Consider the following 25,712-nt stretch of genomic DNA (forward strand, 5'->3'; position numbering starts at 1 on the left):
AGTATTAAGTTGTGCCATGTTACCTGCAATGATGCTTCAAAATGTATCCATTAAGAGTCAACAGGAGTGTAGCCATTTGAAACTGATTCGACTTCTCCCTTTAGACCCAGATACATTTTGATGGTTTGATGGCTTTACTTTCTGGTGAGATATATATGATGTGATATCCAGCAGGCAACTGCAGTCTGTTTTATTTCTTACAGACTTTTTCAAGTCGTCTTTTTGAGGCTTGCCATGAGTTAAGCATTTATATAATAGAGAACAGATATCATCGAATTTCTGTGTATATAAAAAAATGGAGTTTGGTTAGACTCTTACATCATTAAAGGTGAAACACATAAATAGTTTGTTTAATTTTTGTTTTTGTTTTGGTTTATTATTTGTTTGGGGTTATTTTTCTTTTTGCTAAAAAAAAAACAAACAGCCCCATAAAATGTTCTGTTCATAGTTTCCTGAACCTTTTCAGATTAATATAGTCATAATAATAAAAGTCACCCAAAGATAGTGCTTTCATATTTCTTTTCCACCTTTCATAGGCAGCCTGCATTCTTTTTTATTATTATTATTATTATTTTATTTTTTTGTTTTGGTAGGGCTTGGTCATTCAATAACTAACATGGCTTTGAACTGTAGCTGGGAAATTCCACAATGAAACCACTAGAGAAGAAAGAGACACTCAGGCAGATTCAAGCAAATGGCAGAGCGTCTATCCCTTCTACCAGATCAATATAAAGGCCTATGCACTTAGCCAGGCAGGTAGTTGAAAACTGTTCCTCCAACATTTTCATGCAGCTGGAGATACGTAACCAGATTCAGCTGTGCCAGCCAGTGCCCCGCTGCCTGGCATTCGGCTCGTCTTCTATAATCCACAGTGAAGTTAAGGCTGTTCTACATCCCAGCATGGCAATCATGAGAGTAGGTTAGCATGTAAACACTTGACTCAGAGGTGGGTACCAGTGGCACAGTAAGACCTACCACAGAGACGGGAAGTGGTGAGTCACTGGGAATCAGCACAGTGGCATCTCATTAAGGCAGGGCCACGGAATTTAGTGCCATACACAAAGGACTGAAGAAACAAACTAACAGTTCATTCATTTAAAGACCCCTACCAATCTTCAAAGATCTCAATAATTTTTTTTTCTTTGACTGTCAAAATGGAAGCATTTTCCTATCTTCAGCCTGCTCCTCTTGTCCGTTTCCTGAAGTCACACTGCAATAGAGTCACTGATTTACAGATTCAAAAGCCAAAAGTTACCATCTAGTCAGATCTCCTTTATAACACAGGCTTCCTCAAAATAATTCTTAGATCAGATCTTTTAGAAAAAAATCCAGTCTGTGTCACAGATCTGTTCCTAGTGATGAATAGTGAGAGCACAGAATCTGAGAATGTAGCATCAGTGAACGAGTCAATCCTGGAGGGAGCAGGCTTCTAAAAAAGGAAGGAGCAATTGCATTAATAGTTTGGGATATTCCACCAGGTACCTAAATACCTTTGAACATCTGACCTGTAGGAGCCAAAGTCCCATCGAAAGTATAAGTGACTTAGGCATTTTTGAAAATTTTGCCCCAAAATCTCTGTGTCTCATATATACAATGGAGATTACCCCTCCTTAGTGCCTCATTGAGGGGGTAAGGTGATAAACTGAAGTCAGTGAAGTTCCTCAGGATTTACACTGGCAGCAAGTGGAGGAGTTGACTGGCCCACTGCAAAGTGATCTTTGCTGTGGATGCTCGCTTATGCACTTGTGGTTAAATCCTCTCGGCAGCACTGGTGTTCAGAGTCAGTAGAGGGAGAAGCAGCAGGGCTATATCAGTCCATGGTGCAAGGAGAGGTGGATGGCTAATGACCCAAGCGCGCACACACAGTTATGATCTGAAGAGCTATGGTCACTCCTCCACTGGATAGCAAGTATGCTGCTGTGTCCAAGTGCTAGTTGGGGCTCACTTTACTTCTCAATTAGATATATTCTGTCTACACTACAAAGTTAGTTCAGCTTAACTACATCCCTCAGGGCTGTGAAAAATTTCATGTTCTGTTCAGGGTAATTAAGCTGACTAAAGTCCCAATGTAGACACTCCTAGGTCAATGGAAGATTTATGCTGTCAACCTAGGTATCACCTCTTGGAGAGATGGATTTATTACAGTGATGGAAGAACCCCTTCTGATGCTGTAGTAAGTGTCTGACTACAGTGGTGCAGCAGTGCCACTATAACGTTTCTAGTGTAGACATACCCTCAGTGTCAGAATCAACCCCACCCCCCAATTTCAAAGGAATAGAATGGTCCTTTTGATATTTCTGAAATCAGCAGCAAAGTGAATGGGTCCCTTGAACCATCCTGCCCTGGTCATTAGATCCCTGTAGTGGAGGGTGCATTGGACATCTCTTAGTACCCTCTTGCTTCATGAGCCAGGGCAGGATTTGGCCATTTGCAAGGATCTCTTCCTTTAGCGGATATCCCAGAGAGAGGAAGAATCAGATGGTTTTACTTGTGTTTTTAATCAAACTCATTTAAAGTTGCTTCCTATTGTTCTGCTGGCAGGCCAGTGTATTTTACACCACTCTGTGGTTTTCCTGTTCAATTCTGCAACAAACTGGAAATTAAATGACAAACTCAATTCAGGCCCCTTCATGTTCCTATGATAATCGGTAGCCTTTAAAGCCCCTGAGCTTGTTCCAGATGCCAGGACCTGGCCTCGCTTCACCCCCAGAGGTATGATCCAGTAACCTATAGGCTACTGAACACAAACGGTTACCCCGCTGCAGCTGTGAGATGTGATGCATACCAGAGTAAGGTCATTGTGCAATACACAAGCACAATGAGTCACGGTCAGGAAAGAGTCTCCTCCTTCAATTCAAAGCCTTTCAGATTTCATGTGAGTCAGACTCCAATCCCCAGAGCCAAATATATTCGTATGATTTTTGTTCTGGGTCCAATCTGACACCCAGGGAGATCATTTTCAGATTCTGGTTTGAATATGTTTAAAGATGGCAGAAAATCATGAGATTTGCATCTCTTTGAGGTCAAAAATGTCATGAGAAATACTGCGAGATGTCAGCACCATTGAACCCAAGGCCTAATTCCGCACTGAATCCAAACCTTGAACCTCAACATACAGCTACTCTGAATCCAAATGCCTCTAGCTCACTTCTTTAAAAGTAAAAGATGGATAAAAAAATAAATGTCCATCTCCAGCTCTTTTTTGAATCGGGGCTGTGCTCAGGGCTGGTGCAAGGAAGTTTCGCGCCGTAGGCGAAAATTCCACCTTGCTCCCCCAACCCAGCTAACCCCGCCCCCCCACGGCAGCTAACTCAGCCCCCCACCCGGGGAGCCCCCCTCACAGCAGCTACCCCCCCAACCCCGGCAGCTAACTCCCCTGCCCCCCATCCCCCCCCCGCAACTACCCCCCCCCCCCGTGGAGACTTCCCCTCTCCCCCCACAGCAGCTAACCCGCCTGGGGAGACTCCCCCCCATCCCCACAGCAGCTAACCTCACCCCTGGAGACTCTCCCCCATCCCCCCCGTAGCAGCTAACTCTGCCTGGGGAGACCTGACCTCCCCCGCCCCCACCACGGCAGCTACCCCTGCCTGGGGAGACTTCCCCCCTCTCCCCTCCCCACGGCAGCTAACCCTGCCTGGTTAGCCCGCCCCAGCTCACCTCAGCTCTGCCTGCTCCACTGAGTACACTGGCGCCGCTCTAATTCTCCTCCCTGCCCCGGCTTGCAGCGCTGATTGGAGGAGACTTACAGCTGTGTGCTCAGCGGAGGAGGCAGAGTGGAGGTAAGCTGGGGCGGGGAGCTGTTCCCCTGTGCGCCCTCCCCCCCCCGTTACTGCGGGCAGTCCTCCCCGCGCGCCCCCTCACCCAGCTCACCTCCACTCCACCTCCTCGCCTGAGGGGACTTTTAGGCGCCCCCAACCACTAGGCGCCCTAGGTAGCCGCCTAGTTTGCCTAAATGGTGCACCAGCCCTGGCTGTGTTGGCCAGCTCCCAGCACAGCAGGGATGGCAGGCATCTTGCACCTCTACAGGCAAACTTACTACTGCGAGGAGCCTGCAACCTGCATGTCCCTTGAACTCCGTGGTTCTGTCCCTGACATTCCTGTCCTGACTCTGAGAGCTTGGGACCGTCTGTCATGTAACCATACCTATGGAAGTGTACCTAAAAAGCAGTGGTGGCAGCATAAATGAGTCTAATAACAATCCCTGTGAAAAGTAGTAACAGAAAAGTGGTTGATGGACTAAAGATAAGAAAGCTTGACATTCATCCTAGTGCCCTAAATACCTCTCATATGCCACTTAAAACCCTAATACAGGGGTAAAGTAGGACTTAATTAGCACATAGGGTCCTGGGGAGAAAGTCACCCAAAACGGAGAGATTTCTGTCCTCTGCAGTAGCGCTGAATTGCTTGTTATAATCAATTCTCTAAATGTGCCAAAGACACCATGTTTATATCTCGGTCTGGATTTCAAATACTCCCAAAGCCTGGGTGCTCAGGCCAAAGGTGTTGTTTTGGCCCATTCTAGAAGTAGGAGTCATTTGTGCAATTCATTTCCAGATCCTGGTTCAGATTTCTCACACCCCCAAAGCTAGGTCCAGTGTCTTGGCATGGCAAGTTGGAAAAAGAGGCAGCCATTGCGCTGTTTTGATCATGCAGCTACAGTCAGTGAGTGGAAGATTTTTAAGGCTATTCTGTGCAATGTTTGAACCTGGAGGGTATTTGTGTGTCTGAACTATAAGGCCCCAGCAAAATAAGGAGTAAACCTCATCTGCCTTTAACACAGCCTCCAGTGTTCTGAAAATCATAGTTCTCTTTTCTTAACAGCTGCTGTTTCAACCCAGCACTATTACTCTTTCCTCCATCAAGCTTGTCCTTATAACCCTTTGGGACTGACTCAGATTAAATGCATATAATTGGGCAGTGAGTTGGAATTGCAGCCCAGCACACTTATGGTATGAGTCAAAACAACAATACCCAAACACTTGCCAGTAAACCAAGATCCTGTAACATAACCTCTAGGAATGATCCACAGCTATGAGGTAAACCTCCCAAGCTCCCTGGGTTCACACAGACAGTGGGTTTCTAACTGCTTTGTTTGCAGGCTTCTAATTTTTACTAGCCTGACTGACTTTCCCAGCCTTTTTCAAGAGGAATTTATTCGGTGTATTTCAATCATCCAAAAAACTTAATAACCTCAGGCTGACTCTAGCAAATCAGACCAGAACGCTTTTCCCAGGAGGGAGTCAGTGTGCCAAACCTTCAGCAGAAACCCAAAGACCCATAATTCATGCCCTGAAACATTAAAACATCTACTGTATTGAAGTGTGTGTGTGTGACATATATACACAGCCACACAGTAGGCACATATATCTATATATACAGAAGCTAATATACACACAACTGGCTTTATGCGCCAGACTGATCCATGGGTTATTCCAGCTTCTGTCAATGTAACCCAAGTGCGAGGGCTCCACAGTGGAAAATCTGCCAAGGACACAAACATTAGTTGCAGAAAGCAGCAAGGCAGGGTACACAGTCTCTTCCACGAGGGGTCTGCAGGCAAGCAGCCAGCAGGAAAAGCACAGTGCTGGATGGGAAGGAATCATGGGTTGGAAAATCAGGGGAAATGCTGATTCAGCACAACCTTCCCTCAGCTAGCACCATAGGGCTTCTATGGAGAGCCCAGGGGATTTGAAAGCTGCCTTCCCTCACCCTCATCTCCAGCAGGAGCTCTGTCTGAGACATTTTCTGTTGCTCACCCCTCAGAGTCAAATGCTCTAACCAGAGACCCTGCATCAGGCAAAATTAATGTAACCCTGTTTCTGTTGCGGGGGCTCACATTCTGCCTTTAAATGTGTATGAATGGTACCCACTGCCTTTAGTGTGAGCCACACACTCACAAAGGGGAGACTTTGGGCCCAAACTGTGCAGCATAGCTCTCAACTCCTCAGTCACATAGAACGCAAAGAAAGACCAGGGAAACAGAAGGGCCCGATGTAAATCCTGACATAGGCGTCATTTCTCAAGCACAAATACCATCCACCTCATCTTCCAGAGGCTGCGTTTCCACAGTTAGTCATTCACAACAGCCAGAGTGGAATGATACTAAGACCTTGACTTTTGCCTCCCTCAACCTGTCACTGGCTTATATGGGGCACAGAGAGAATACGGGATTGGGCCCCAGGTGCGTGGATTTGAAATGAGGGCTATCCTTGTGGGGCAGAATTACATGGGGTGATATTTGTAATGACGATGACTGCTTTATGGAACTTTCTGGCTACAGATGTTTTTGAAGGCCAAAACAAAAGAACAAGTTTACTGATCACTCATGCAGAACCTTATGGTTTTTTTCCCACCCTCCTTTTTATGTTATATTTTTATTTTGGGTTTGGTTTTCAGGGTATTGATCCTTCTATATAAGCCCCAAACACCCTTGAGTTTATATAGTTCAGATCTATATATACACTATATACAGTATATATATATACATATGTATATATACTAAAGTAAAGTAAGACCAATATCTGCAGTAGTTCCTATCATCCAATCACATGTTTACACAGAAATTCATGCCCTCATCTAACCCCAGCATCCACTGATATGGACAGATGCATGATACTGTTAATTCTTGGTGAACAGAGAACATTTTTTTTTTCCTTTGGAGGGTTTTTTCCCCTTTTTTCCTTTGATTTATTTATTTGTTTGTTTTTCAAGCAATAGTTTCATCTGCCAGTTATCCTTGGGGAGGAGGGGGGCAGGGAGAATAAAAAATTATACAGATATATCCATCAATATATACACATAAGGCTCCGTGTATATATAGATAGATATATACGTTGTATATATTTGAAGAACATTTTCTGTCGTTTCACCTCATCTTGTGCCGCATGAATTTTTGGTGATTGAGATTTTTAGTTACCTTTATTTGATTTAATTTTTTTTGAATCATGATGCTGCCATACTGCTATTTTTTTAATTTTAAAAGTCATTATTGTAATTTTTGGTTTGTATTTTTGGAGTAATTCCAACAAAATAATAATTAAATCAACTCGCAAGAGAGAGATAGCTCTGCAATCCAACAAAGGCAACAAAATCTTTTCTTGCCATCCTAAAACTCTGAACTTCCAGATTAAAAAAGACATCCCAAGAAAGTTGTGTGCAAAAGAATGAAGATTCTCACCCCTCTATGCCTTCTTTTATTCTCCCTTTTCTTTTTTTCCTTTTTTTGCTTCTGTGCAGACCTTCTCTTATCACCTTCCCCTTTTTACATTTCTTTTAATTAAAAAAAAGCAAGAACTGCTGCTTCTTCCCCCGCAAAAGACAAAACAAAACAAAACAAAAAAAACCTTCCAGCAATAAAACCCCTACAAACTGCAGATGGCATAAAAAGAATTTTATTGCAAGTGCAGAATATCTGTTGTGTCTTTATTTCTGGGTCAGTATAAGATCATTATTTTGTGGCATGCTGTAGTTTTAACTGATTAACTAACCGTGGCCCTCATTAATCTGTGCATGAGCTGTGATGACGCCATTTCGTGTTTCATCAGAGCTATGCAGTCAGGCTAACCCAGCAAGTCTGTAGTGCATGATTTGGGAGATTATTTTTACCTTTTATTTTTAGTTGAATTATAATTTACTCTTTTTCGATGAGTTGTGCCAATACCAGTGGCTGCCTCTGCAGTCTTAATGTTATATTGATTTATTTTTAGGGGTTTTTTTCCTATTTTTTTAAATCTTGGTAGTGATCTTGTGTCTTGTCTGTGTTCATCTGTCTTGTCAGTGTGCCTTGGAGTCCATTGTTCTGGTGTTGTTATGTGATTCTGTTCTCTGTTCGTTAGCTGTTGTTTGAATCCCTTGCACTCTCTCACTTCTCTCCCCTGCCCCCCCCTTCCTCCGCCTTCCCTTTTAACCTTCCCTGGAGGGAATTCCACAAAGGGGCAAAAAGCTTTTACTGACATTCTGATGCCCGGATTGCAGTAGGGAAATCATAAGGTGCCTTTATAACCTGTCAACGGAGACAAATTTTGCAGCTGGAAAGTACTTGCCAACCCCTGTCATTTTCATTTCATTTAGAACTGCTTTACTGACCTAACAGTAAAGTGACTTCTTTGTACAAGAACAGCATTTCCATATGTCAGTACCGTACAGTAAGAACTTCTCTAGCGAAGCCATATTGTGTCTATGCACAGCTAGCTTGGTCTCTGGGAAAAGCTACCTGCAGTAAGGCTATATGTTAAATTTGGGTGGAGGGGGAGGGGATTTTTTTGACATCCTGAAAAAAAATGTGGCACTATGCACAAGCAATTTCATGTATTGAAATATGAATTTTTTCCTAAAATTTACAATGCAGTTGCAGTCTGGAAAGGGACTCCATAAGGACAGTCCCTCTTTACTCCACAGCACAGTTCCCTGTATATCTGCCCTTTTTACTGCTACCAAGACTGAATTGTTTTGCTATTGTAAGCTGTGGATTCAACACAACTCTGGGAGGGTTAGCTGGAGTTTATTCTGCCTTACAGATCAGCAGAACATTGTCAGCTAAGTTCCAACTTCAGAATCTTTATTGCTGGGGTGACATGCGGGCAGAAAGAGCAGAGCTGGGTTTTCAGATGCCGACTTTTCAGATACCAGATTGAGTGGCTGCTGAATTTGCCTTATACAGTCATTGCGTAGTCGTTGTTTAGCGCTCTGGTTTGTAAAGTTATTTGAGATAATGGAGGCATAAGAAGTGTTATATAGAATCCTGTTCTGTTCCATTTTTATCCTAGATAAGGCCATAAATGGTTCACTGATACTTGAAATGTTCTTTCAGTTTCTGCTTTCATCGTCTCTCCAGGAGCAGACATTACTAGCTCGGACAAGTTGCGACATACTTCATTGGCCAGCAAAGTGTTGTGTAGTTGTTGGAGCAGATGATCAGGAGTCTAGATGCCAGAGTTCCCTTCCCAGCTCTGCCACTGATTTACTCTGTGACCTTCTCATTTTATGCTTCACTTCATCCATCTGTAAAGTGGGGGAAAGGAAATGATACATAACCTTGGGTGGTAGGGTGGAGGGCAGTTGAGACTTAATTGATTAATTATTTAAATAATCTTGGCTACTCAGATGATGTTACTATATAACAGAGTGATAGTATTATTAACTAGTACAAAGTGTTATAATTAGTGTATTAGTTCTAAGCCTTATGATCATGACTGAGTTATGAATAACCAAGGCCTGCTGTTGCTGTTAGTTGCTATGGTTTCTTGTTGAAACAATGGTTTTTAGACATTGTATGTTTTATATCAAGTAGATACATGTGTGTGAACGTGTAGCAGCAGTTAGGAGGGTAATGCCAACTACCATTTCTGTATTGACCTGGCCACAATGTGCTACTCCTTATCCCAATGAAAGTGTTAAATCTGCAGTGCCTGGGGGTCATGCACAGGGCTCTCTTTGGTCCCTTTAATTTTTAACTAGCTTTAGTAGGAACCAGAAGTTGCTCCCTGCCTTGGGTTGTTTGATGGTCAGTGTGAAACATTCTTTGTCCATTTCCTACTGGGAAAGGTGACCATGTTAAAAAAAAAAGCCCACCAACATAACTGGCACTAGGGCCTAGATCCACAAAGGTATTTAGGTGCCTATGAAATCAGTTACTTGATTTCAAATAAATGAGAGTTAGGTACCTAAATAACTTCGAGGATCTGGGTATAGATGAGCTCCCTTTTAGCAGTCTCTGCAAATAAGCTAATGCAGAGCTCCAGTCAGGTGGTCCGCGGATAGTTCCCTCTAAGGTGTGCACCTGGGTGGCTGCACATGAGAGAATGAAAGGCCACCCACCCACCTAATTAGTGGAGCCACACAGGCATGGGCCCACTAATTAGGTGCCTGGATCCTGGAAAAGATGCACATGTTAGGTGAGGTGGTGGCCTTGGTGGGGATAGGGGGTAGGTGGGAGAGGGCAGTGGGGTGAGAAGAGGGGTTAGGGGGAATTTGGGACTTGCAGGGCTGTGACGACCAGAAAAAGAGGCGACTTTTCCCAGCTCCAGGGCTGCAGCTGTAGGGGAGAAATGGCCCTCCTTCCTAGGCCCAGCTCGGGGGCTGCTGTGGTGGGGGAGAGACACAGCCGCCCCCCCCCAACTTCAGCTCTGTGACTGCTGTGGTGGGGGAGAGACCCCCTCCTTCCCAGCCCCAGCTCGGGGGGCTGCTGCGGTGGGGGAGAGAGGGCACATCCATCGCATTAGAAAGATAAGGCTACTGATGTTAAAATATGAGTTGTGTGCTTTTATTTGTAGAACAAAAATGTTAATTATTATTAAAATCTTCTTTATATAGCGCTTTTATCCAAAGGGCTTTACAATAGTTAGCTAACGCTACAAACAACATTTGGAAAGATCATTAAGGGGTCCACTGAGACCCTCAGCAATTTTCAAGTGGTCTGTGGAAAAAAAAGTTTGAGAACCACTGAGCTAATGATTGAATGGGAAAGGGATACTCCACTCCCCTCTCATCCCTAGACTCCAAATCAGAACTGAGGTACAATCACAAAGCACTTTGTGAGGAGCAGCTTGCCTTGCTATTGCCTTAGTGTTACAGATAAGCAGAAGATTTATCTGTGAGGGTATTAATCTAGAGAATGGGGAAGTGTGAGGGAAAAGGAAGAAGCAGCTGCCAACAAAAATTAACGGGGCTATTGGAGGAGAAGGAGTAGCACTCCATCACTCCCTCGCCCCTCCATTTTGTCACTTGGCTAAAACTCTGTTTGGGGAGCTAGACTTTCTCCAAGTCTCCCTCCCTGCCAGAGAACTAAACACATCTGTGAGCAGATAGAATCACAGCTCATTTTTATGATTTCTGATTGATGCATTCCAATGCCATATCTCCAAAATGATTCCAATAGGGTCTGTCTCTCTCATCCAAATTAAAAAAAATGTACAGCTGGTTGTTTTTTGATGGGTTTTTTTTTTTTAGTCTTGTTAAAAGGCAGAAATCCTGGAGGGAGGAGAGGTTGACAGTCAAAAATAGAGCTGGAATTGATTAGATTTTCTTGGGAGGTTTCCGTTAATTAGAGGTCCATCCATTGTACATAACAAGAGAGATGAATAAGCTTAGAGTCACTGGGGGTCTGCCTCAAAGACTTTACATTTACACAGATTGAAGATCTTTTCTACTGAGATTTCATACTCTGAATGTTTGCGCATGGGGGAAGTTGCCTTCAAATTGGTCACAGTAGGCTAGAAGAAAGGGAGAAACATCAAGTAACTTTGTCCATCCTCTTAAATAACCACTTGAATGTCATCTTCCTCCTTCTGAAGATTTGTATTAGATATGAGGCACATAGTGTGAGTGGGAATCGGAAATAGCCACATTCTGTCTTACCTTACCAAAACAAACCCTGAATTTTCACAAATACCTTCGACATGCTGTAAAGGTCCTCACATCATGAGATTAGGTTCAGAAGAGCCCCTCCTGGAGAGGTTTGAGAACTTTGTTCTGACAGAGCCCAGCCTTACTTAGCTTGTAAGAGCCAGTATGCTATAAGTAAGCATTGAGATGGAGTACATAAATGAAGAGAATTTCACCCTGATACAACAAGAAGTGTTTATTTCAGATCTTATCAAATAACAGCAATTCCTATTTGTTCTCTGTCTAGTAAGGTTAAGGAAAAGTGCAAGTGGTGATGAATACGGAATTTTGTATTTGTACAAAACCGGCATGTTATACAAAACTGATTACAATACTACATGCTACACTTGTATGCAGTTATTTCCTAAGTATTAAAAATCAGTTGTTATCACTTCCTTGAAACTACACAGATTTTATCAATAGTTTTTAGAAACTAGGAGATGATTAAAAAAACCAAACGTTTGGCGTATCAGTACTGTTTTCATCCAAAAATGATTGTTTCCAGTGGTATTACCACATAATCATTGGGATAAATTACCTTTAGATTACTATTTCACATCTTATCTGGAAATAAATGGTGTATCTGGAACACCATGTGCAGGGCCCATGCATTTAACAATTCCACCACCGTGGAATTTGCTTCAGAATCTAACCCTCAGTCAGAATTTTGCTGTGGAAACTTAACTTTTTTCAGTGGTATAACTTTGAGTTCTCATGGTTTACAGCAGGTGCAAGTGAGATCAGAATCAGACCCAGGATTTTCAGGGGCAGGGGCCACTTTGCCCACACTGGTTTCCAGACCTCTTCACAAGCCATTTGTTTGTATTCCAGTCCGTGTGCACTGTCACATTCTAGTAATCCCTCTAGAAGCCTTGGCTGGGTTATCAAGCTGACAAATGTCTAAATTACTAAGATATGATATTTTCAGCCTTCTGGGAGAAAGTCCTTGTCCCCGTTAGCTTTGATTTTCAGCTCCATAAAGTATGTGGGAGAAGGTGAAAAGTACCCAGTGAAACATGCAGTGAAAGAGAAGAGAGAGAAAGAGGTGGCATATGATTCAAAAAAAGCTTTTTGCATCACAATCAAATGCATTTATGTTAGGTCTCTATATATCTAGGGTAAGTGATTATCTAATGTGAAACAAGAAGGAGCTATCTTGTTTCCTGAAGATAAATAATATCCCGGTGCCTGCCAGAAGATTATGGAAACACATTGCTAAAGGAAAGTATGTCAAGTATATAGAGATAGATACTATCGGCAGAGATATTTGCAAATCTCATTTTGTAGCTGAAAGGTTTTGTTTTGTATTCTTTTGATGATATTGCCTGGAGGTGAGAGCCCCCTGCTAATATCTGAAATGGTGTCCGACTAGAAGAAATGATAGCTGGTGCACTCCCTCTGGAGAGTAACTGAATAAGCTTTGGAGGCTGGGATTCCAAATTAGCTGAGATGTTTGAGCTTTCTTTATCAGTGGGACCCGAGGCTCACCTATTGGGGTCTAAGGCTCCACCAGAGTCACTAGACAAAACTGAAGGACAGTAAAAGAGAGCAGTACAGTAACAACGCTCGAGATAATGCTGAGGTTCTTAAACTTCAAAATTATCCTGTTGTGGTAGTTGTGAAATTAATATGGAGGTAGGAAAAGAGGGCATAAAAACTGCTCTGGTAATGGCATAAATCAGGAGCAATTTTATTTAAAAAATCAGTGTAATTACACCAGTGTAAAACCAGCATAAGAAAGATCATAACCCGCCCATGGAAATATAGTTCAATTCCAGTGCCCCATTTAGCCCAATATCACGTCTCTTAGCAAGGCCAGTGGCAGATACTTTTGTACTTTGTTTTCATTTCCAGGCTTGCAGGTCTTGAGCTATCAGAGTTTATAGTCATGTCATATGGGTTACAACCTTGCCTTCACCCTACATCTCTACTTCATTTCCAATCTGTTAGCCACTAGAGCCTCAGTGCTTAAGTGGTATAAAGTACTAACTCTAGGGGTGTATGGGAAACTGGATATCAAAATCATGCCACCATTACTCCTTTTTGACCCAAGTGGATAATCAAAGTTTGGAACCCTGCAAATGGTTTCCACTGGGAGGAGAAATTGATGAAGAAGTCAGGTGTCTTTGGTGCAGTCTTGTTAATTTACAAAGAATGTAAAAAGGTCTATTTCCCTGAACACAGGAGGAATCAAACAACAGGAGACAGTTTCTTCGCTTATAATGTCAAGCCTCTTTCAGCCAACACTCTGCCCAAAAGCGCTCTCTCAGCTTTTCTCAGTACCATGCTTCCAGTGCTTGTTCTGCCTGAAGCTGGTGCTTCCTATCTTCTCTTACAGGTTTTCTCATCTTTTTGCTGGTTCTCTCACAGACACATCAACCTTCACAGGTTGTATACAGCAAAACCCCTCTGTCCACATGTGCCTTGCACGTATCTTTGTTTTGGATGGTGACAAGCCAGTGTTTAGTGTGGAGGCCACTATTGTTTCAGCTACCTGGTTGCATAAAGGAGTTTAATGGCTTTGTACAACTATCTCAGATGAAGTGTGATAATTACACCTCCTTATTTCAAAGATGTTTAATCCAGCTCATTATACCAGATTTAAACGGGTTAAAAGCAGGATAGCAATCAGCCTGGCATGGTTTTAAATTTCAGGTGTCACCTAATTTGATAAAAATGTTTTCTATATTTTCATCATGATGTTGAATGCCATCTTCATAAAACTTTGCAAGAACTTAACAAAAAAAGGTTAATTGTCACACCTCCATTGTGGTTCCCTGTCATAGTTTTTGTCCTATGCTGACAATGATATAATTTGTTCCTCTTTTGGCATTCAAGACGCACTACAACTACCCCAATACGTTTAAGGGGAGAAAATATCAGACTTTTATTTCTGTTAAAAGAACAACAGATTCCAAGATTTTTACCACATCAATATGAAGAAAGTAGCTTTCAGGATCAGCATTGGACTCAAAATGCTGCTCTGACTTCGGCAAAGCAGTAAAGGTCCAAAATGATCTTTTATTTAAATGTTATGTAAGTCTTGAGCGTTTTTACTAAATTAACAATCAAAATTACTTTTAAAATGATCAATAAGTACCGCCATGGCCAAAATGCCATAGCACAGTTATGGGCTCACTAGAACTAGAATAAAGTAGACTAAATGACATTACACTTATTACAATTAACTAATTAGGGGGCAAGCTTGTTTTAATCTGTAATATTTTACAAACTACCTGGGCCAGGAGCTCTTTGGTGGGAGCATTTCACATGCTTTAAGGACCAGTGTACTTTTTTCCAACTACTGGCCCTCAGTTAGCGATCAGACATATTTTTCAATCCTTTACTTATGTGTAAGGTATGATTCTCACACACACACACCCGCCCATTTCTGCCAGTGGACACACACTTTTTAGGCAAAATAACTGCCCTATTGTAAAATTAAGAACCTGATCTTCTAAGGGCGTGTACATACTACTGCTTACTTCAGTATAACTTAAGTTGCTCAGGAATGTGGAAAAGCCACCCCCAGAGTGACATAAGTTACACCGATCTAAGCGCCAGTGTGGACACCGCTGTATCGGTGGGAGACGCTCTCCCACCAACATAGCTACCGTCTCTGGGGGAGGTGGTGTGATTACGCCGATGGGAGAACTCTCTCCCACCAGGACAGCTTCACAGCTACATCAACACAGCTGCACCGCTGTAGCAATTTTAGTGTAGACTAGCCCACATTCTGGTGCTACATCCATTGGTGCAACACCATTGATTTTAGTAGAGCAACTCGTGAGTTATCCCAGAGAAAGCCAGAAGGCCTTATCAATTTTACATTGACACACAAAAAATTGTAATTAGTCCAGGGAAAATACAAAGATTTCCTAGTATAAACATGGACCTTTTCTTTTCTCTTCCCTCTACAAGTGTAGCAAATCCTCCCAGGGTGCCCAAGATTAGGTCTGCAACATAATATCCATGCTGCAGTGCAAAATCCAGCGTGCCAAGGATGTTTGTGGTGGTAGTGTGGGGGGGAGGGGGCAGAGGTGTGGTTTGCATTGTTCTCTAGGCACTGGAGTTAAATATGTGTTAATAAAAAGTAAAACGTTTTAAGCAGACTGACTCAGAATCCCACTCCTCTCCTCTCCTCTGTTATTTAGCTTTCACTCTCTTCACAGTTGTGAAGTCATATTTGCCCACATCTCCACTCACCATACAGAGTTTCGAGGTAGACAATAGCTGAATTTCAAACAAAAATGGAGGATTTTTTTTAAACAACTACCTTTCACACCTTTATCACAGATCACAAAGAAGCGGAAAAGGGAAAACCCTGTAGTTATTTTCCAGGGCACATTCCCTAAGCTGATGTAACTTGCTATTATGGTGGCCAGCATAACTCCATGAGATTCATTTATGCTCATCTCTGAATTTGGCCCAATATGTCTAGTGTGCAGAACACAGGAAGGGGAGTCAGGATTCTTGGGCTCTAATTCTACCACTGAGGTCTTAGGCAAATCGCTTAGCTTTTCTTGACCTCTGTAAAGTTAAGTTAATAATATTTCCCTGCCTCACAGCAGCCTTAGCTAAGCTTTCTTAAGCAGTTGGAGATCATCAGCTGAAAAATGCTATAGAAATGCATATAGTGGTTTTACTTTTGTTATATAATTACTAGCATTTATGGTTTCCCTGTAAACTGACTGTTTTAGTGCTGATCCATAGATTATTAATGTACTGCAAAGAAGTGTCTCCAAATACTTACTGCAACACCGATGACTACACTTACAGCACTGTGTAGAGTACGGACACTGCACGCCCTGTTAGCATGGGTATCCATAGCAGCATAGATGGTGAGGCATGGCTTAGGCGAGTACAGTGGAGTAGAGTGTCCTACACACCTGAAGCCCCACAGTATATTCCCTACATGGTCTCTCTACATGCCTTAACAATGTCTCCCAGGTCTACACTATGTTTAGCAGTGTAGTCACCCACTGCCAGAGCCTTTCACTGTGGCATGTAGCTAAACACCACAATGACAACTGTGGACCTGGCCTGCCTCTCATTGTGGCGTGTAGCTACACATGTAGTACCTGTACTCAACATACTGCCTGCCGTAAGTATAGACGTGGCGGGGTGTGTGCTGAAGCTAAAAGAAATTCCAAGGAATGCTCTCCGTGGTACTAAACTAGAGCACTGCTTTGTAGATTTATAGGCAAATGTGGAGCAAGTAGATAGAATTGTGTGTTATTTCCTCCCTGCTCTCCAGTGTTAGCTCTGTTAATTGTAACCCTGGACTTGGGAATGTGGGGGCTGGCTCCTAATCTGGAATGAACCATCCCCACGTTGTTTTGTGAGTGCACCCAGGTTTGAGCCTGGGTTCATAGATTCATAGATTCTAGGACTGGAAGGGACTTTGAGAGATCATCGAGTCCAGTCCCCTGCCCTCCTGACAGGACCAAATACTGTCTAGACCATCCCTGAATGCTCCTGGACATAGTCAGCTGCGGCAGAGCTCAGGCAGATGGCTATAATTCCTAGATCAGGGAGATGGAGAAGGGCCAGCAGGTGGCAGGGGGTTCAAGTCATATATCACTAAGAAGAACAAGGGAGTGGGTGTCGGGCAGCTGAGTTGGGGACCAGGCAACTGGTGGAAAGGTAAGGTGACTTGCCAATGTAGCAGGTGACTAGGCAGTTGTGGCATATGGTGTGTGTGTGTGTGCCTGTGGTTGTGTATGCATGAGCAAGTGGAAGGTGAGATGTTTTTCTGTACTAACAGCAAGATCAAGCTTCTGCATTTCTCCTTGTCCCAATGCTTCAGGGATAGGGTTCTGAAAAGAGGGGTCCTCCTTAACACAGAGCCCCTCCACAGGTGGTTAGAGGCAGCCCTGAGCACCAAATGGGTTGTGAACTGTAATTGGTGACATGATAACTCAGTGTTTGAGGTTTGCCTGAAAGCAAATGCATTACCAAGGCAGATCAAATATGTGTTTTCAGTCCAAGGAACATAGGCAGTAAAACAACCAACACATGGATATGCTTTTCTTTCTTTAACTCAACCATTCAGTGTTTTGCATATTTCCAAATTCCTACTGCACGCAGATGGATTCTGCAGAAACTTTAGCAAGTGGATGAGGGGAATTGCCAAAGAGTATTTTTCCCTACTTACCATTTAGGTCAACATTTTCAGAGGAGGGCACAACAGGTGTGACCGCAAACATTTATTCATGAAAGTGGGCACTGGTTCACACAGATTACACACCTAGTTAGCCATTTATGTGGTCTATTATCCAGTCTCTAAGTGTAAATATTGGGTTTTGTAATCATAAATACTCTCTACATTTTTGCATGATCATTTGTTACGTTCACACCTGAAAATTCAATTGATAATCTCTACTACCAAAGAACTGTTTTTTAATTAATTGTTTATTTCTTTTCCCTCTTCTTTTCCCTTTTCAACTTTCCTTTCTCCCTTGACAGGATGTCCAAATAATTAAACTCATCTGTGGATTAGCTGAGGGTCTTTTTCTTATAGGAGACATCTGTCACCAACTCCACGGTGATTGTATTAGCGATATAAAACCTTTGATTAGCCTTGTCAAAGGAGGGGGGGTTAGAATGCACCAATGTGTTCAGTTGTTTCATTCTTAGCTTTGCATTGTTTTTTAACAGCAACTATAAGACTAAAGTCCATCCCCTAAGCTATGTGATCTTTTCAGCAGATGTTGTTTCCCACATCTATTGCCTTTTCCTTGGGGAAAAAAAATATTTTGAAAAGAGAGAGAAAAAAGTCTCCATCACTAAGCTGGTATTTTTAGAAACAGCTGGTAAAACAACTCTGCAAATGTTATGCCTGGAACACATCTATCCTAACAACAGGATTGTCTAAAGATGAAAGCAGCCACTGGTGCTTCTGGATCACTGCGTTAGTAATACCCACCTGCATAGGAAGGCTAGGGAAGCCTGGTGTGAGGCCTTTTGATCCCTGGTTTGCTTTGTCCATCCAGTTATTTGAACAGTTCTCTGCTGAAGAGTGTAAATTCACCCAGTGCTTTGTGTGACCAACATGGAGCAGTGACAATAGGCTAGAAGAAATGAATCTCAGTATGTGAAACCTCATTTGATCATTGTTGAATATACAGCTTCCTTTTTCTTTTGGTGGTTTTTTTTTCTCCTGTCAAATCTTTTTTCCCCCTTCCTAATGACTATGCAGAAGATCCTAGTGGATTTGCTGAAGAAATATTCCTACAATGGTCATACATAGCTGCATTTTGCAGAGCCAGACATTGCAGCTTTTAACCAGCAGCTTGTTAGGCTGCTGTGACATTAGTTACAAGTTTCTTCATTGGCCTCTGTTCTAAGGAGCAATGGCTCAAGTAACAATTTGCCAATTCTTCTAGTTAAGAACCTTCAAGAGATCTGTATGTCCCGTAGCTGGAGCTCCCAGACGCAGGGTTGTGCTAGGCATGCAGTACTCCTATGGAAAGCTTGCAAAATATACTCATGTCTTGAGTTGTTTTGTTTCCCCTTCTACACTAACCCTCCCCTGGTTTTAGTTGTCAGTGAGACTCATAGCTTGAGCCTCAGAAGAGGCAATACAGCAACATATGTTCTTATTGCATTCAAATAGTGTTTTTTTTTAAAGCCGTCTTATACAGGCCCCAGTGTGTGAGGCTTGAATTGGACTTTTTTCTTTTTTTTTTTGCCATTGAGAAATCCCTATGAAATCAAGTTTTCTTTTCATAGTTTGTTGAGAGTTGGCTTATGATGGCAGCCTGCACCTTTATGAGTGTGTTTTTTGAAGGAATTTGGGCTGGAGGAGTAAATGGCAACAGATTTCTCTCATGGCAACTGCACCAACTATAATAATAAACTATTAATGAACTAAGTATTGCAATACTCCTGTGTAGGTAGCAAATATTATCCCTATTTTATACATGAGTAAACTGAGGCACAGAGTGAGTATGTGATGTGTTCTATACTGGTGAGTGTAAGAGCCAGGAATAAAACCCAGGGGTGTCAGCTGTACTTTCACCAATGGACCACAGTATCTTCTTTATAGCCAAGTAATCTCGTCTTCACTTTTAAAGAAAACTGTATTTTCTTTTATGGATTCCTTGAGTTTTCTGTCTTCCGCACACTCCAGGAGGGGATCTTCGAGTAGATTTAGTCATGTTAGGGTCCTGATGGCTTGTGGAGTGGATTATCGAGTTTCAGCAATTTCATCTTTCAAAGGTACTGTCAAGAAATGCAAAGCAAGACAACAAGCTATCCACAACTGAGTTACAAGTAATTCTGGAGATTGGGTTGAAGCACTGATCATTCCCAGGAGCAGCGCCAGAGTTTTTGGCGCCCTAGGCGCAGGGCCGGCTCAGCGGTCCCACAGCTCTGGTGGACCTGGCGCAGGCGTCCCTGCGGATGCTCCACCGGAGCCGCGGGACCAGCAGACCCTCCGCAGGCACACCTGTGGCAGGTCCACCAGAGCAGTCTGCCACCCTCCCAAATCCTGGTGCCCTAGTTGCCTAAATGGAAGTGCTGGCCCTGATCATTGCTCTTCCCTGAACTGTTTCCACTTCGTCAGTATGTTTTTTGGTAATGAGATGCACAGAAGTGGACACTTTTTATTTCAGGGGCACCAGTGCCAGAGTCATCTGGCGAAGGACTGTTAGCTCCCTCCTCCTTTACAGTGATGCCACCTCTGCATATGCAGCCTAAGTTCAGAACACAGTATCGATGGGTAGGAAAGCTTAATAAGCGTAGGGGTTTGGTGCAGAGAGAAGAGGCTCCTTGCATCTGGGGATTAAGGAGTGACAAATGCAGTTTCTCTTTATAAAATCTAGGAAATTACAGCTGTTCAGTGCTGACTACAGCTTTGGAAAAGGTACTGGAAATGGGAACTCTATGCAAGATATGTATGAGGTGTGTGCTTTATATATATATATATAAAAAAAAAAATTCCCCTCTCACCCCTATGGGTGGTATGTGTCTTCCTCAACCAGGGGTCCTCTACCGGAGGCCTGGGAGTTTGAGGGTTCTGCTCAGTATCTTAGCTGTTCCTAGCACTGCACTCTTCTGGACAGAGAGCTCTGACGTTGTTCCTGGGATCTGTTGGAGCCACTCACCCAGCTTAGGAGTCACAGCCCGAGTGCTCCTTCCACCCTGGCCCTTTGGCCTCTTTTCCACATCCTCTCTAGTTCCTCTTCAGGCCCTGGTACTTCTCCAACTTCTCTATTCCTTCTTCCTGTGTTTGCTGTCACTTGGCACTGCTATATCTATCACCACCGCTTCTTTCTGTCCTTGTCTTTACCACGATGCTGGATGCTTGGCAGCACTTCGCCTGTCTTTGCGGATCTGGGAAGTCCCACAGAGCTTAGCCCTGCTATTCTCTCCACAACTTTCTGTGGAATCTCCACATTCTGGCTGGGAGGGTTAGCCCATGACTGTGCAGATGTTCCGTACACAATGCCAGCACTTGGTTGTGTCAGTTCAGTGTATGCTGTTCCTGCCTGACATCTACACCGCGCACTATGTTGGCTCCGTCTCTGAGAGCCTCTTGCACAGTCTGCACCTGAGTCCTCTCTCGTGTGGTAACCCCTGCTCGGACTGGATCTGGGCTCGTGCCTGTTCCTGGCGCGATGACAGTGCCTCAGTGCTGTTCTTTTAGTCCCCGCTCCTTTCCAGCCACTGGTCAGCGCTTTCCCACTATCTGTCGATGGGTACATCCCATGCAGGGTTCGTGCTGTGCTTGGTTCCTCCCATAGGTCGTGTGCTGCTCAGGCATGCTCTCCAGCCATATTTGGGGCCATTATACTGATACTCCTGCGATAGTTCTAGGGTTTCGTCCAGGACAGTTGGCTTTGACGCTCACCAAGCCCCGCACCGCTATCTTCCGCTGGTACGTCCTCTGGGTGTTGACTTGGTGGTGGAAACCTCGTGCATTGTGAGGAGCTTCGGGTCTCCATCGGCAGCCTCCATTTCTCCTTTGGCCAGCTCACTATACCGGCAGGGTATCTGTGAACCGGCGGGGTATCTTTGATGCATGGATTCTGTTCTTCCACTGAGCTGGCTCTTTCAGGACTGTCTTATCTTGGTGATACTTGGATGTTGCTGTCTTCTTGCCTCCTCATCGTGGTTTCCATGTGACTGTGGACGCAAGGTACTGTAGCTGGTCTGCATGTCTGCTATGTGGCCCGCTGGTAGTTCCACCCATAGTCTTGACTACCTCCTCTTCTTCACTATCATCTGGCCACACTTCTCCAGTCTGAATGACATCCCGATATCCTCCTGTAGATCCGCGTCAGATAGGATTACCGAGTCGATGTCTCGTTCATTCTTAGCATACAGCTTGATGTCATCCATCGTAGAGGAGTGGCTGATGGTAGTCCACTCTGAACCTGTCCATATCAGTTCCTGTGATTATCTGGCTGAGGGGTTTAAGCCTATGCAGACAGCAGCGGGAACAGTGCTCACTTGGTATTATGCCGCACTTGATGGCCACTGTGCAGCTGCTCTGATTTGACTTCAGTGTTGTCTTCCATAGTCCAATGAGTTCTTGAGCAAGGTCCTTATGTCCTGTTGACTTTGTATAGCACCAGACTTCACAGATCACGTGTGCGGCATGAGTCAGTAGGCTTTCCTGTAGTCAATCCAGCTGTGCTCAGATTGGGCGTCTAGACTTGAGTCTTGGGCGATGCTGCTTATCTATGAGCCTGGTGTTTGAGCCTCTGGTGGTGTTCCAATGCCCTTCTGAGCTGTGCTCATGTACTGGCCCATATGGTCCTGTAGCTTGGCTGCTATGATGCCTGATAGGATTTCCATGTTGTGGGAGGGCAGGTTATTGGCCAGTAGTTGGACGCTCTGTCCTTGCAGGGTTTCTGATCAGACTGTCCTTCCTTGTGTTAGCCAGTTTTGGGTGGGGCCTGCTGCTAGTAGACTGGTTCATCTGTGGCTGCTAGGAGTTCATGCATGCTGTTAGTTTCGTTAGCCAGTAGGTGTGGATCATTAGTCTGTTCCAGGTGCTTGTCCGTCCTCTTCTGTCTTTGAACGCTGCTGGATCAAAAAAGTATATTATATCTTATATAATATTATTTTATAATAGTATTATATCTTACTTCATCTAAAAGTTTGCTTTAAATAGTACTGGAAAATAAAGTAAAGTCTATAAGATATAATGTAGGTAACAGTCCTGCACCGGTACCTGGGAGATGGACTAGAAGATGACCTAATAGGTCTTCCACATGTTGGAAATCATATCGGGATTCTGTGATTCCCCTGAGGTTAAGAACCTGATCCTCCTTTCACTTAATACTGATGTAAATCAGCAATAACTCAGTAGAAATGAGTAGAGTTATATCAGTATAAAACCGGTGCAAATGAGAGAAGAATCGAGCCTTAAGGGTACATCTACACAGTAATTAAACACGTCGGGCTCAGGCTGCAGGGCTGTAGAACTGAAGTGTAGACATTCGGGCTTGGGCTGGAGCCTGAGCTCTGGGACTCCATTTTTTGGGGGGGGCGGGGTATTCCAGCCTTTGTCCAAACAGCTGCCCAGCAGTTTTTAACCCTGGAACCCAAATCAACTGACCCAGGCCCGAGTCAGCTGATCCAAGTCAGCTGCTGCAGGTCTTTTATTCCAGGTTGGACGTAGTCTAAGATATGCAATGTAGCTTCCCAGACATGAATGTCAGATCCAGTGCAGAGAATTTGAAATTCATTGCATGGCATGAAAGTGGCTCATGTAGAGTGAATTCTTGAGAGACTGGAACTAGACAGTAGGTTTAAAATATAAACGGCATGGCTCCCTTTCACCAGTCCCCAGCTGCTTACAAATATCCACCAGCACTGCTACTCATCAAATGTTATGTAGCTGAAGCTGATTTTCATTTGGATTTGTTAAGAGGGGTGTTGTTTATAAAGTAAGCAGGCAGACTGGGTTGGACTTGGATCACCATAGCTTTTTGCAGTTGGATGTAAATTTAATGTTTTATTGGCCAGTCAGAACCCCCCTGTATGTATGTATGTACATGTGTATATGTATATTTAATAACTATAGATAACTATAGATTCACATATGGCTGTAAAAGCTAGCTGCCTGATGCTGCAAGGGGCTGAGTGCCCACAATTCCCAGTGAGAGTTAAGGCTACTCAGCCACTTGTAGAATAAGGGCCCGAGGTTGTTAGTGAGATATAAGAAAAAAACAAACCACTGTTGGGAATTAGCCTTACGTGAGGTTTTGAATTGTATAAGACAGCTGAGGGATGTCTATGAGCTGTAATAGAGCAGAGTGGCTGTACCTGCATCATCTCATTGCTCAGCTTACCCCAGCTGTTGAGTCCAACAGCTTGTTTTGATGAAGATGCATATCATCCGCATTACCTACTGTATTTCATTACAGTGCCCTGCTCCGCTCCACATGCTCTGAATGGATGAGACATGCTTGAAGGCTTTCTGAATTCAGGCCATTTCCATCCCTCCGCCTCTCCTCCGAGCCTGGCTGGTGTCTCTGTCCCTTGCGCACTCATGATTGGAAAGGGTACAGCTGAGGCTTGTTCATGTTTGCAGACTATATCAGACATTAGCTCTGCTGTCTTTAAAATAGGCTACTGTGGAAGGATTGCCACTGCCATTTTGATAGCCACATGCTGATATCTTTTTGATCCTTTCTGGCCATACCTGACAGGGAACCCAGTCCTATATAAAGTCATGTACCGTGTTCTAATATTTTTCTGGCACCTTTCATCTGAGACCCTGGAAGTGCCTAGTAGACATTAGTGAATGAAGCTTCAGAAACCGTTAATGAGGGAGATGAATATTATGTGTATATTTTACAAATGGGGAAGCAGCAACACTGGGTAAGATAGATGATTCGTCCCACGATGATTGACTAAGGGTATGTCTACATTGCAATTAAATTCACACCCGTGGCTGGTCCATGTCAGCTGACCTGGACTCGTGGGGTTTGGGCCAAGAGGCTGTTTAATTGTGTAACAGACATTCAGCCTCAGGGGGAGGGTCCCACAGTTTGGGCCTCAGCCCAAGCCCGCATGTCTACACTGCAATTCAACCGCCCCTTTGTCCAAGCCCCACAAATCTGAGTCAGTTGACAAGGGCCAGCTGCAGGTGTGAATTTAATTGTATTGTAGACATACCTTACAGGCTTAACATTCAGGGATGATCTAGACAGTATTTGGTCCTGCCATGAAGGCAGGGGACTGGACTCAATGACCTCTCGAGGTCCCTTCTAGTCCTAGAGTCTATGAATCTATCTCAAATTTGCCAAGTTCATTTTGAATTCTAATCCTGTACTCGCAAGTGCTTGCAACCCCTCCCAGCTTGATGTCATCTGCAAATTTTATAAGCGTACTCTCTACTCTGTTATCCAAGCTATTAAGGAAAATATTGAATAGTACCAGATCCAGGATTGACCCCTGCGAGCCCCCACTAGATACGCCTTCCCAGGTTTTTTTTTGTGTGTGTGTAGAGTAGGAGATGGTAATTTTTGCAATTAACTACTTTGTGCGTCCTGTTAGCCCTGCAGAACCCACACCACCCTGGGGAAAGGAGCTGCATTCTGTTCTGTCTCAGACCTCATCAACAGAATCATTTACTAAGTTCCAATTACCAGGTCAGTTGGTTTTATATCTATGAAAACCCACTGAAGAGGATGGGGTTTCACAGGTGTCACTGAGGTATAGTTTGGCCTGTAGAATCTTTCTTACTAGTGGTTATGACAGAGAGACACCCCAGCCCCAGCTTGACTCTCAATTCCCAAGTTGAATTGGCAGGGCTGGCAGTTAAGAATAACATCTTGGAAATTGATCATATTTATTCTGCAGCCACAGAGATGCAGTAGACTTGGAGCTCCATGACTCCATTTTTACAGTTAGTTTTCAGAGAAGAAACTTATGTGGCTAAATGGCTATTTGGATAATTCCCCATGAGCTCTTATCTCAGGTTGCCACAACCAAGTTACCTGATGATGAGACATTATAACGACCTGAGATTCGGAGCGGGCAACATCAGCTCATGTGACAGCCAGTCTCTTATTAGAGTTCCCTTATTAGAGATGGATGTGTAAGCCAATAAACAAGCACAACTTTAGCCTCTAAAAGCAGGGCATTCTTATATTCTAGAAGCCCCAAAAACCTTTAGAAGCCCATGAGAAGTGTTATTTTTGCACGTGCCTATTAACATATAGTAGAAATCAAGCAGCTGATAATTTGGCTTCTGGCACGTTTCCATGTTGACAGCTAACTTGAATGCCCCGGAAGGTTGTGAAGAACAGCCAGATTGTATTAGACTCTTAAACTACTGTTTAAGATTAGCATGCATGTTTAGGAAC

General features: G+C 43.6%; 1 protein-coding gene across 17 annotated transcripts in view; it reads left to right on the forward strand.

The window, feature by feature from the left end:
- Positions 1-25,712, forward strand: part of NRXN3 (neurexin 3) — a 1,449,735-nt gene that overhangs the window by 1,393,176 nt on the left and 30,847 nt on the right. The gene's annotated exons all lie outside the window — the stretch shown is intronic.

Source organism: Chelonoidis abingdonii, chromosome 4, assembly GCF_003597395.2.
Source record: "Chelonoidis abingdonii isolate Lonesome George chromosome 4, CheloAbing_2.0, whole genome shotgun sequence".
In the NCBI taxonomy this organism is placed as follows: Eukaryota; Metazoa; Chordata; order Testudines; family Testudinidae; genus Chelonoidis; species Chelonoidis abingdonii.